The following is a 13,978-nucleotide window of genomic DNA, read 5'->3' as shown; positions in this document are numbered from 1 at the left end:
TGTGATTAGTTGAATACAATTCTCAAATGCTTAATGTTGATTACTGCAAACTGCTTTAATGTAACAAATATCTGGGGGCATGATCTGTTAACGGCTGGATCTGCATACTTTACTTGGAAAAGTTCTCGCTGATGTGAACATCTAACCTGAGGGTGAATTCCAGGATCAAGCCCAGGAATCTTAACTAGGCCTATATGCAGACTGCAGAACCTGTCACTAGGTGGTGCAACTTTCCACAACACACACAGCAGGTCTAGCAGACAGCCTTTTTTTAACAAGAGGGGACTGCTAGGCCAACTTCAACAGTACAAAGATGTCACATAAAGACATTGTGGCTTCTAACAGACTTTCTTGCAAATCTATCCTATCCAGCAGCTAATATAAATATATCCCAATTTTAATTCATTCTAGGTACAATAAAGTACATTTAAGGTATACACATTAAAACGTATATGCAGGAGACCGAAGAATACAGTCCTGAATGTGTAATGTCAATAAATGCATTATTAATGTTTGCCTACAGCTTTAAGAAGCCTTTCATGGCATTTGTTATATTTGTTTATCATTAAAAACAATTAGTATGTTTAGCCTACCTGAAGATTTTGCACTTCAATCAGTTGTTTTGTAACAAATAAAGGACCTATATACATACCAGTAAAGGCTGCAGTATTTTATCTAATGTAAATTAAATGAGAAAGATCCATTTCTAAATTTACCCATATTTCTATTAGTTATGTATTAATTATTTGTTATTTCATTGCACCCCAAAGCATGCTAGGTGCTTCACAGATAATAGTATTTTTAAAACGTCTGGATATTCGAGCATCCCAGAAATGATAGCTTCAGCTCCAAAGTGGCAATTTGAATTCAATCTGTCTGTTCCTTCTGCATTAAAGTAGCTAAATACAGCCACTGTCATTGTTTTAGAATAGGAAGAGGATGATAAAGAGATAATTATGCTTTTTAGTTTTAATTTTGTGTGTTATTTTAATTTATGTCGACTAAAAGAAAAAATGAAGAGACACGGCATAAACAATGTATAAATCTGCCTAGAATTCCATCAGTCTAAAAAGAAATAGTTCAAGATTGATTGAAGGAGCCTATATATTTTACAGAGCTCAGTTCAATCATTGTAGCTTTAGGGATTTAAAAGTAAAATACCCTCTTTTCCTAATTTGCTCTTTGTTCAGTTCAGTGAAGGAGGCTAGATATTGATGTTCAAATTTTCAAATGTGTACAATTTAGATGCACACTTCTCCATATGTAAATATGCAAGATGAAATTATGCGCACGTATATAAGATATGCACACTGGCAACCCCACCTTGTATGTGTGCATGGGGGAATTTGTGTCTCTTATGAAAATGCCTGTTTGAAAGTATGGATTCTGTTCTTTTTTGTGCATGGGTATGTTAATTATAAAACAATAAAATAATAATTAAAGCTTCTGAGTCCTGGTAGCACTTGATTTAAATCTACCAGTTTTGCCTGAGATTGGGATTGTAGTTAATAGTAAATGGCAGCAACATGTGAAATGAACTAGAAATATTTTCCACACATGAATATATGAAACAATACAAAGTAAACTACAGCCAAGGCAGAAAACAATGTGAGTATTAAGTTCTGCACTCAAGCACAGATCCAAACAATACAGTGACATGCAGCTCTAAAATCACAGTTGTATTAGAAGTTATAAATCACAACTTATAGTGGGAGTTTCATATGATTTTTAAAATAATTATTCACATGATTTTACACTTTTTGTGGAATATTAATATATTAATCCTTAACTCAAAATAAAATGATCAATCTTAGGTGCTTTTAATGCACCCCTTACTATTATATTATCTATAATAATTTTCATTTCGGACCTGATCCTACTCCTGCTGAGGATTTCAGCAGGAGCAGAATTAGGCCTCTCCACAGCACCTTACTTCCAAAGATAAGCAAGTATGTTAATTAAACATCACAGCATCTCGAGAAAGAGCCTCTCTGTACCTAAGTGATTTGCTCAAGGTCAAACAGTGAGTGCCAGAGCTAAGGCAGGCCTCCAAAATCCTGACTTCCAACCCCCTGCCAGACTCTCTAGGCAACTCTCCCTCCCCAAGTCAGAATTGTGATAGGTTGTTTGCTCTAGAGAACTACTGTGTCTGTATCTAACTTCAATGAGCAGTACAAATCAAAGCCCCATCCTCCTACCAAAAGTGTACAAACAATTTACAAAACTATATTGTCTAAAGCTTTTAAATACAATTAGTCACACTCTCCTTCATGCTCTGCCAAATTCACGGTTCCAGTGAGTCTTCTTTTATTTCATGACACCTTTAAAAGTCTGTTTCTCACTTTAATTAAAAAATAGCGTCTTTGTTTATGGAAATGTTTATTCTCAGCTGCAGTGATTAAATCTACAAACTTCCTTACTTTTCTCTATTTCATACCACCTTAGGGTAGAAGTCTGAGTCTGATTGGAGGTTCAAAAGGTCATGACTCCTATTTCATCCATCTGTTTGGATACGTCTGCACATGCTAAAGCACATACTAAAACAGAACGTAGCTGTGACAGTATGAATGGCGGGAGGAGCTAGCAGCCCCAAGCGCATGCCCATCAGACACTGAATACATACGCAGGCCGCTAGCTCCTTGTGCTGCTCATGCTGCCCTGGCTACATTCTTTTTTTAGTGTGCTAGCTCGATGAGAATGTCTCCTCAAACTGAGACTCACACCCCCAGCTCGAAGTGTAGCTATACCCATCGGGTAACCCACTAGTGATATGTCACAGGTTCCCCTCAGAGCCAAATCCACAGAGGATCTAAGCTCCACTTTGGCTCTGTGGCACAAGTTGTAACAGCTTTTAGGTTCTAGCTCTGGTGGCCTCAGGTTCAATCCTCAATGTTTTGGCCAAAGTGGAAGCCATCACATTAGCACAAAGAATAATGATAAAGAAAATGGTTTTGGTATACTACCAAAAAACAAGGACAGTAAAATTACTAAGGAATATATAAAGGGGGGGTAAACACTAGATATAGTATGAGTTTTCAGCCACATTGAGAAAATTCCTCCAAAGAATATAAAAAGGTCAGGTAAAATCAGAAACAAGAGATCAAGATTCTCACTTATACATAAATATGTAGCCCATGTTATGGCAGAAGGATGTTTTTGTAAGAAAATGATGAATAAGTTAAAGTGGCATCCTTTTATTACTATAATTATACTTTACACCAAAGATCTCAAAGAACTTTACACACATTTATTATTAAATCCAGACAACTAATGCTGGCTGACATTTTTGTTCACTATTGTTTTCAATGAAAAATTACCATTTTTCATATAGAAAAAGGTTGACAGATTTTTTCCCCAAAAATTTTGTCCCCCCCCCAAACAAAAAAATCAGTATTGAAAGTTCAAAGTGTTCATAAACGAGATTGGCTTAAAAGTCGTGAGGTTTTTTAAAATAAGTTTTGGATTCTTTTTATTTACCTTCTTCATTTTGGGCTGTTAGAGTTGACATTTTTAAGCTTCTCTCCACAATCAAGAAGGCTAGAAATTTATCATTTTTAAATGAAAATTGAGATTATCATGTAATCACACGATTCCAAGAGCTGAAGCTTTTAAAAAGTGCAAGATGTTGTGACAATTGTGATACAGTTACAAGATTTAGCAAAACTGAGGATTCTACCTATGTGTGCAGTTATTCAGGTGGTGTAGAGCTATCATAAAAACTCTCATGTCACCTTCCCTCCAAGCCACTGATGTAGGAGGCATGGCTGGGGGACAGGACAGGACATGGTTAGAGTATCATTCCAGTCAGGGGTGACTCTAGGAATTTGGCCACCCCAAGCACGGCGGCACACCGCGGGGGGCGTGCTGGCGGTTGCCGGTCCCGCGGCTCCGGGGGACCTCTTGCAGACGTGCCTGCGGAGGGTCCGTTGGTCCCGCGGCTCCGGTGGAGCATCCGCAGGCATGACTGCGGAAGGTCCGCCGGAGCCGCCTGCCGCCCTCCCGGCAAAATGCTGCCCCAAGCGCGCGCTTGGTGCGCTGGGGTCTGGAGCCAGCCCTGCTTCCAGTACCCTTGTAATCTCTGGTTGCTAGAACATCCAGTTGAGGCTGGTGGTAGTTCGTGTCAATTTTCACTCCTCTCAGGCTGATTTTATTTACCAGCTGGACTTACTCGGTAGTTGGAGGTTCCCTCAATTGGGGGCAGAGGGATATAACGGGCATCTTTGCTTCACCCCACTGAGCACTATAGCAAATGATCTGGCCCAAAATCTTTTTCCGGTTTACTCATTTCATAAATTGCCCAGTAATTTAGCAAATGAGCAAAAGAACCAGTGTTGCTGGGTGAACTGGGTAATTCAAAAGTAATTAATAGTTTCTTTGATTTGGAAACAGTACTAAGTTCTTTTTTAATTCACTATATTTATCTCTCCAGTGAATGCAGCCATGCCATTACAAGTAAGACTGCTTTGATGTTTACCTGAGCTAAAAGAATGCCATTCCTCAATCTTACCATAGAAGACAAGTAATAATTAGGAAAAAAAATACTGTCTGAAGAACAAAGGATAATAACAAAGAAAGTATTGCCTCTGTTGTTAAAATACTGAGATAAAATAAGACTAGATTTATACCATCCCAGTTTCCTTTACAAATGGTATGGATTTAAGACTGATTAATCTCTTGTTTGGCTTTATCACTAGCTCGTCAAAGAATGTTCTTGCCAGGTCATGTTCTGGAAATCAAGGATTTAAAAAAAAAATCCTGCCATAACAAAATTAAAACAAAGGTATCCCTCTGTATGCACCTTTTAATAATACAAGTATCAAACACATCAGATGTAACGTACCGTCATGTATGCCTCTCTCAAGATGAAGACTTCAAAGGTTGTGCTTTGACCTAGGGTGAGTTTGTTGGGGGCGGGGGGAATAATTTTTGGAGAGGTAGCATGATCCAGAGGATAAGGCACTGGACTGGAAGTCAGGAGACCTGGGTTCAATTCTTGGCTCTGATATGTAAACAGACATTCTGTACCTCTGTTTCTCTCCTCCCACCCCTTTGCCTATCTAGAATGTGAGCTCTCACTATGTGTATGCACCGTGCCTAGAGCAATGGAGCCACAATCTTCTTTGAGGCCTCTAAAGCACTACTATAATACAAAGCTTATTCTGCGCCCAGCCCAAGGAGAATATCTCAAAAACCACCATACGAGAATGCAAAACAACTCTTTACCCATTTCTTTTTTGTTCTGCCAAAACCACAAACAAAGCAAAAATAAAGGTAAAAATAGCTCATTTAGCTTTACATTCCTAGTAGAACTTTGATGGCAACCACAAACAATGGATTATATATACTTTTCTTTCCAGCTAATAAAATAAACCATTCATTCCTTTCCAACAGACTATATATTCCAAACATATTTAATGTACATTTAAAATACTGGTTATTTCCTCAGTCACATTAATTTCCTTTTTAAAAAGCTACAGTAAATAAAATAGTACCTTGAACTTTTATGGTACCTTTCATCCAAAGATCTCAAAGCACTTACTACACATCCATTAATTTAGTGTCACCCTTAAGTGGTAGATTAGCATTACTATCTTTATTTTTCATGTAGGTAAGCTGAGGCACAGAATGGTTATATGACTTTTAACAGGTCACTGGTAGTATTAACACTGATTTAAATTGGACTGAAGAGCGCATCATTGGTAGAGCTGGGCATAGGTCTCTGGAGTCCTGACTCACAACCCCTTGCTCAACACTGGGTCCCTTAGCAGGCTTATAGACTTTATAAAAGGTTATGCTTTTGTGTCTTGAAAATCAGGGTAAGGATAAGTGCTGTTGTTTTTTCACATGACAGTGTAGTGCTCTGGGAAGTAATGAAACAAAATTAAGCATAGGCATAAAGAAAAATGTAAATAATTAAACAAATTAAGGAAGCTATCAATTATCTCCTGTTACACATAGAGTTCAATATGAATTGTGTATATCAAAAATTCTCTGGTAAAGCAACACTTTAGAGAATTTTAATGGGGGAACTATTTTCTGGCAAACAAAATTTGTTCTGTGAATGTGAGTTCTTTAAAGGTTTATTTTGTCACCTCTTCTCCTAGATTTACTATTATGTAGTCTCTCAAAGGTCACAGTCAGGACCATAGCCCCACTGTGTTGGGCACTGCACAAATGCAGAGGAAGAGACAGTCCTTGCCCCAGAGCGCTTACACCCTCTCCCTCCCACAAACTTGCCTCCTTCTTAAACACGATATTGGAAATGCTAATCTCTTTATTTTCCATATTTGGAAAAAGCTAGATCTGGAATTAATTACAGCCACTCGCAGTTAAATCCAAACAACATGAAGGTTACAGTATATGAGTAGACCTTCGTTATGTCTTACTTTGCATCCTATTACTAGCTGTGAATTTTGATGTACTTACACTTTAACTCAAGCTCATAATTAGAAAATGGAAGGTTTGATAATGTAATTATCATTTCATGCAAATGATGGAAACTACTCAAGTCTTTTTCCCTTCCATAGAAATGATGTTACTTATGGGGTTTTTTTTCTTCTGATGCTGAGCCCCTAATTCATGACTTTGAAATGATTTACATCAGAGATACTCAAGAATGATTCTTCCTATTTCCAGATACATTACCCTTGTACCCCTTTTGCTTTGTGGTTTGAATAATGCCCAAGTTTCCATATCTGAAGCGAGTCTCATGTTTCTCTCTTTTCTTTTTGTTCAGTCTTTGTTTTATAAAGTGCCCAAAATTATTGGCAAATTGACTCAAACCACGTGAGCCCAGGGGAACCTTAACAGAGTGTCCAATTCCTGCATTTAGACATGCTATTAAGGCACCCACATTTCTAAATTGGACTCTCATGTATCAATTATTATTTGTGGAACACTGACAGCATGCTTCACTTTGTACAAAACAGAGGCAGAGATGACCCCTCCCATAAGAAACTTTTGTTCTAAAATTTAAGCTTCTTTCTAAATATATGCAACTATACTTTCAATTACATAGCACCGAGTTGCTGAAACCCTTTATTGTATCAACTGTTGGAGATTCTTGAGAGCATTTTGCATACAAAATTTTACGCATGCTAATAAGAAATACCAATTCCTTTGCATTTCTATTATTTACTATTTCTGCAGGTAGTGTTCTAGACAAATAAAAAGACAGGTTCCCACTCTAAGGATCTTACAGTCTAAGGACTTGATCCTGTAAATATTTATTAGCCGGTGTAGGCTCACTTCCATGAGTAATTCCATTGAAGCAAGCACTATGCCTAGTAGATTTATAGTAGTGAAGTAATAGTGAAGTAGTACAGCACAGCCAAGGATGGCAAACAAAATAAGATGGTGGAGGTTGGGAAACTGCAAACATTGCAACTGTAAAAGAATGGGATATCAGTTATTGTATATACACATATTGTTAATTCCTTTTTTCTTTTGGAAGTACTCTACTTTAAAGGACAGAAGAAGTGGAATGAATATTAGGAGAGGTTGTTGGAAGGCTAACTGAAAGAAGTGTCTTGAGGAAGGATTTGAAGGCAAGTAAGGTTGTACAGCATGGGATTAAGGAGAATATTTTAAGCACAGGTGTTGCAGCGACCAGAAGAGGAGTGACAAGCCACACTGCTCTGGCAGAGCACAAGGTGTGAACTGGGGACTAACTTGGAGATGATATATAGGAAGGCACAGAGAGCTGGTATTGCTCTGAAAGTAAGAATGAAGAGTTTAAATCTGATGTGGAATGAGATAAGAAGCCAATGCAGAGATTCAAAGGTGAGGTGTGGGTGACTGGAGGAGTAACACCACTGGAGTGGTAAGCAAGGAAAATGACATTTGCTGAATCACTGTGGATAGATTGGAGAGGAAAGATGTAAGAATCCTGAAGGTCAAAGAGGAGTAGGTTGTCATAGTTAAGGCAAGAGGTGAGCTGGGTAAGAACCAGTGTTTTAGCAACAGAGATGAAGAAAGGACTTATTGTGGCGATCTTATCGAGAAATAAACAAAGATCTAGTAGCAGCCTGGATGTGGTGGGGAAAAGGAAAGGAAGTTCAGACATGACATTGAAGTTGTGAGCCTGTATGGCTAGTTTGGTATCTGTTTATCTGAGAATCTCTCTGTCTATATGATAATATCCTAATCGTGATCAGTAGAGGCATCTGTGCCATCTCAGGTTAAATGGGAGGAAGTAGCTGGTAGAGTGTTCTCTTTGACTTTGGGGTGCATTTGTCATAAAGATTTGTTAAGCTTCATTTAGGCATATGACAAACCCCACCTTTGTTCGTGGTCACTTGGGGTTGGGGAAGGGTTGATTTGGGGGATTTAGATGCAGGTAGATGGCTAGCTGCTTGAATTTGTGTACTGAACCCAGTAACTTGAATTTCTGTACTTATCGCTGCTATTTAAGGGGTATGAAATTTGGTGCTATAAAATTCTACAGAAATCAATATGCAAACCAAAAGCTGAGTGGTGGAACTATCAGCTTTGACAACAAAAGGGAGACAGGAGCTTTTGGGGAAAAGTTGAAGATGCCAAGATCCCTATTAGCTCCATTTGGTATGAGCTGGTAACTAGACAACCAGGATGAAAGTTCAGACAAACAACTATAGATGCTAGATTCATAGCAGGGGGAAAGGTCAGGGGAATGTGAGGTAGATATGAGAGCCATTAGCAAAGAGGTGGCAATTAAAGCCATGAGAGTGGATGAGGTCATCCAGTAAAAGGGTGTATAGGAACAACAGGAGGGAGACAAAGGACCCAGAGCAACACCTGGGATGGAGAGGAACCACTGAGTAAGAAGATGAAAGAGCATTCCGGAAGACGGGACGATAATCAATCAAATCAACCAATACCAAGAAAGCCCAGGGAGGAGATGGTAAAAGAGGAGTAAAATGCTGGCTCTTTTGAAGACTGCAGCAAGATCAGGGAGAATTAGCACAGAGAGCGAGCACCTTGCTCTTGGCCAGAAGCAGGACATTTGTAGGTCTCCGTAGAGTGGAGGGGATGGAAGCCATATTGCACAGGATATCTGAGCTAGAGCAGAGAAATCTGAGGCAGGAAGAGCAGACTGCATGTTCAAGACACTTGGGACTGAAGTGGGAATGAAAGATAAGAGTGAAAAAGGTGGGAAGTGACAAGGTTGATGCAAAACATAGATTAGAAGGGGGAACACATCAGAATAATAAGGACTCATTTTTAGGTATGATTTGCAGCAATGTAAGAGCAATTGTTCAAACAAAATTAATAAAAGCCAAATCAACATTTTTCAGTTTTACTTCAATGGCACAAATCATATTGCTCCCTTGCTCTCTCCTTTGAAGTTATTCATTTGTGAAACTATACAAGGTCAGGTATGAGAAAAGTGTAATGGTTAAGAACAGATGTACTGGATTTGCTGTTAAAAGACATACAATTTTAAAGACTGCATTTTCTCTTGTAATACAATATAAATAACAATAGCTTACCCACCCACATACAGTACATTTAACATGTGTTGAAGACAAATTGATTCAATAAATTCTCTTGTCATGGAAAATAGTGAGAACAACATGTTGATGACATTGAAACCATAAAAGATTATATTTCTAAATGTTCCAACATTTTTGACACATTATTTTCTGCGATTCTAACATCACTGGCATATGATTCCTATTTTCCAAGCTTAATAGTATCCTTTTCCATGTTCTTTCTTACAATGTAAACAAAAATGTTCCTATTTTGGACTTTTCTGTGTTGTCTATCCGAATTACACAACCTTAGTGTGGGGCCACTTCTGCCTGTGCCTATGTTTTTCCACTGCCCACTTTAAGATGAACTCCACCAGAGAGGTCCTTTGGGGCCATCTGCCTGTCCCAAGTCAGGGTAAAGGAGGAGGGTTGGGCGTGGGGCTAGCAACTCCACCCTGTAGAAATCAGCAACAATAGAGTTAACAGAGACCAACCAACATCACCAGACAGGCACTGCAGTGGAACCCCAAGGCAAAAAGAGAACCAGCTAGAGCGAATGGCCCAGGATAGAAGACTATGGAGATCTGTTGTTGGCATGAATGAATGAATGACTTTAAGATGACAAAAGGCATTTTTTTTGGTCCAAAAAATGAATGAATATTTTCATCACCAGGGTAGTCTTGCAGGCAAGTTACACATAAATACATATTAGCCTTGGTCCAAAATGGGATCTTCCAATTTATGAAGGACAATCACTCACTAATACTGCCCCTCATACTTGGGAGGAGCTCCCCACATGAACATCCACAAAGCTACCTTATTGTCCTCCTTAAAACTCTTCTTTGCCATAATGCCTACAAATAACCTGATGACAGATAGGGAGCTGGTATGCTGAAACCACTGACTCTCATGCTGACCATTTTTGCCTTGTTTCTTGGTACTTCCCTGTCTGTCTGTATCTACTTGCTATCTCATCTTATACTTACTTTTTAAGTTCATTGGGGCATATTTTTGTTCTGTATTTGCCCAGCGCCTAGAGCAATGGATCCTGATCCATGACTGAGGCTCCTAAGCAGTACCACAATGTCTATTTTAATAAGCCACAAAAGCAGTCTAGTAAGCTTGTATGTAGAGCTGTGTGAAACCCCACTTAATTCAGTGTGAGTGGGTTTTGCAATCTTGAACCAGTGGATATTTTTTGTACCCATTTTATCTCTGGTGGGTTTGCTTGGCATTTCAGATTCACATAGAACCAAAATAATAGGACCAACCCATATGAACCCCAGATACATGCAACTGGTGAATTTTGCCACTATAGCTTTTTCAATCCTCAGCGATTCACTTTTCTCCTAGCAGGCCTTAGAACTCCCACCTCTTACCTTTGAAGAATTTTGAGACGGTTCAGGTGGAGCATCTTCAATCCTTCTCCTATTCCACCGTGTTCATAAAGGGACAGCTGCTCCCTCCTTCTCCCTACCTCACAAACAGAAGTTCAGGGAACCCAAAGTGGCTTGGCTTAGGGTTTTATTGTGGGCCTTCCATATAACGACATTCCTGTATGTGAGGAAAGGACATCCTACGTAAGTCAAAGGGAGCTACTGAGTGCTCAGCACTTTTCAAAGTCAGGCAGCTGCCTCAATAGGAATTTAGGGCCCTGATTTTAGACTCCTATTTTTTTTTAAGTCTCTGCCTGTGTCAATAGTGTAAACTATAGTTAAGAATTTAGTGTTCATGTGTGTGGAAGCACTATGCAGACAGAATAAAAGCCATAGAAAAAGTTAGAAGAATAGCAGCACAAAGATTTTAAAGTTCTTGAGTAAAATCCTGGCTGTCAATGGGAGCTTTGCTATTGAGTTCAGTGGGGCCAGGATTTCACAGTTTGAGTTGGAGCAATGAGCTGAGAATCACTTGATAGGGATTAAATGCAACCATATGATACATGTAGCTTGGCATAACAACTTCTGCAACTGCCAGAATACAGTGGGATTGATTGGCCAGTTTCTTCTTCTTCTGGACTAGATGGTCTATGAGTTATTATGTGGACAATATCTGGTGCTTCTAATATACATTATTTTAAAAAAAAATTCTAAAAAACATGCCTGCTCATTTATCTAGGTCTTTTAAAAATACATTATGAGCACAGGATATATCTGCACTTACTATAACTAGCGGCTGTAACCTGATATCCCGTACCAGGAATATGAAAGAGATCTGCACTGTCTGGGGAAATTTGCCCCTGAGTTTGGTAGAGAAATTATTTATTCCCAGACAGGTTGGGTTTTTTTTTAATATAGGATAAAATCTTGCTGGTGGGATAAAATCTTGCTGGTGGGCTGAGAGAGGTTCAAAGGAAGGATTCTCTTCCCTTTCTCTCCCATTGCACCCCACTAGCTGTGCAGGCATCCAACACAGTACTACCCTGATTACTGGAAGGGGGAGCTAGCTATCTCAGCTGGTGGCATTCCACAGTTATAGTAGGAGCAAGGGGAGGAAGGAAGCTGCTGATTGTTTGAGAGGACCACAAGTTGCTCTTTTTTGGAACAACAGTAAGAATGCTACTAAATATGTTACCTGAATCATGCTGCCATTATGATGGCTCCTAGTCAGCTGCTATCCCTCTCTACTTATCTTATTGTATGTCATGCTTCTACTTGTGGTAGCTAAGCTCCTCTTCCTGTGTACCTTCGGTTAAAGCAGGAGATTTCTTAGGTCAGTGATTCTCACTGGTTCACAAAGCAACAGTAGGTGCTATAGAAAGCTCCTTTTGTCAAACTGATGAAGAACTTATCAGTCTTCAAGCAGCCATTCTTCTGTCTAGATGTAGCCCCCTCCAGAATTCTTAAAACAAGATATTTTTTTCTGAGTACCTAAAGCAAAATACTATGGTCTTTTTACCCTTTCTTGGGCTCCCCACAAATACACAGAATCACCCAGCACATGCAACATTCCCTTCCTGGTTTATTAACAAAACATCATTCAAATCTCCCAGCTCTCTTCCACAAACATCACACTTTCTTTCTAAAACTCTCTCTTTCCTATGGCCTTTCCTAGCAGTGGCTTCTACTCTTGCTCCCTGGATTCACATACTGGGAGTTTCACTTGAGAGTGAGCTTCCTCCATAGGCTGACACTAAGCCTCTTCTCCCCCTATGCAGGCTCCTTTTTATAGGAAGTGCCAGCTTAGGGCTGCAATCAATTACCTGACTTGAGACACAGGGAAACACCTAAGGATGAGCACCTGTTACAACTTCTAAATAGGTCTGGCTGGTTTTCAAAGTGCTGAGCCCTCTCCATTCCCCCCTTAGGTGAACTAAAGGTGAAGGTACTCTGCTTTTTGAAAATTGGACCAAACTTTTTTAGGACCCTAAATATGGATACCCAATTTTGAAAATGTGGCCATTAGGCTTAGTTTCTCTCTCCACTGAGATTTTTTTTTTGACCGGATAAAAGAAACATGGTCCTTTCCCTCACTCTGCATAACTGTTTCAAGTCTTATTTTGTCAGGTGTTTTTGTGATACAGACTGAGCCACAATCAAATGTACAGGTGACTCCAAATTCAGAGAGCCATAAGGAGAATAGTAGTAAGCTGCAAAGTGACCTGAAAAGATCAGAGCATCATGGACTTCAGGACCTGAAGAGAGGTGCCCTAATAAATGTAAAGCCCTACACACAGAGAGAGGAAGTAAAGCTATTCAGATAGGGAATAGTAGGAAGTAATCAAAAAGCAAACACTGTTTTAAAGTGCAAACATTGCATTAAAAAAGTTGATTTTCCTCCACTCTCCTCCCCTAATATTACTTTTACACGTAAGCATAATCTAGCTGCTACAGGGAAGGATTCAGAGGGTCACATTATGAAAAAAGTTAGAGAACAAGGGTCTTAAAATGATCTATGGAGAAAATAATACACTTTCAAAAGCACTTCAAAGTGTCTTTTTTTAGGTCAACTGATAAAAAGGCCTGTATAAGAGCTGGGTATTACTATTATTTTTAGCCAGTAAACCCAAAGTACCAAGTGAAAGACTCACTCATTTTCAAATGTCTAATAGATTTGAAGTGCTGCAGTGTCATTTAGAAATAGGTGTTTTTAACTTTTTCTAACTAACTAATGTAATAAAACAACGTTGTTAACATTATTATTGAACTACAACCTTCTGAAATTCAGAGTGCAGGTTAAAAACCAGGGCAGGCACTCCAGTCTTAATTATTCATATTCTTAGCTTATAAGCACTTTGAGGCAGAGACTGGATCTTTGCCTCTGTTTGTATAATGCCTATCACAATGGACCTCAGAGCCTGATGGGAGTCACTGGATACTTCATAACATGTATATTAAATTATATCTTGTGAAAAACAAAAGGCTCAAGGGTAAAAGGTACTAATATTCATGAAGCCTGATGGATGCAGTATCAGCATGACTATTTATTATTATTTCAAAAAGTCCCCAACTACTCATTTAGTAGTACTTCCTACTTATACAGTGCCTTTTATATGAGGATCTCAAAAGGCCTTTACAATCACTCATTGA

The 13,978-nt window shown here is 39.0% G+C and overlaps 1 long non-coding RNA gene across 1 annotated transcript; it reads right to left on the bottom strand.

Annotated features, from left to right (window-relative positions):
* Nucleotides 1-5,565: 5,565 nt before the first annotated feature.
* On the bottom strand, nucleotides 5,566-12,575 carry LOC120395714. The gene is made up of 3 exons (XR_005592749.1): nucleotides 12,024-12,575; nucleotides 10,832-11,006; nucleotides 5,566-5,860 (listed from the first exon to the last, which is right to left on the bottom strand). It is a non-coding gene; the product is annotated as an uncharacterized LOC120395714 (long non-coding RNA).
* Nucleotides 12,576-13,978: the final 1,403 nt, after the last annotated feature.

This window comes from Mauremys reevesii, linkage group 1 (assembly GCF_016161935.1).
Source record: "Mauremys reevesii isolate NIE-2019 linkage group 1, ASM1616193v1, whole genome shotgun sequence".
In the NCBI taxonomy this organism is placed as follows: Eukaryota; Metazoa; Chordata; order Testudines; family Geoemydidae; genus Mauremys; species Mauremys reevesii.
Note: the sequence above shows the minus strand (reverse complement) of the source record. Positions and strands in the feature narration are given on the sequence as shown.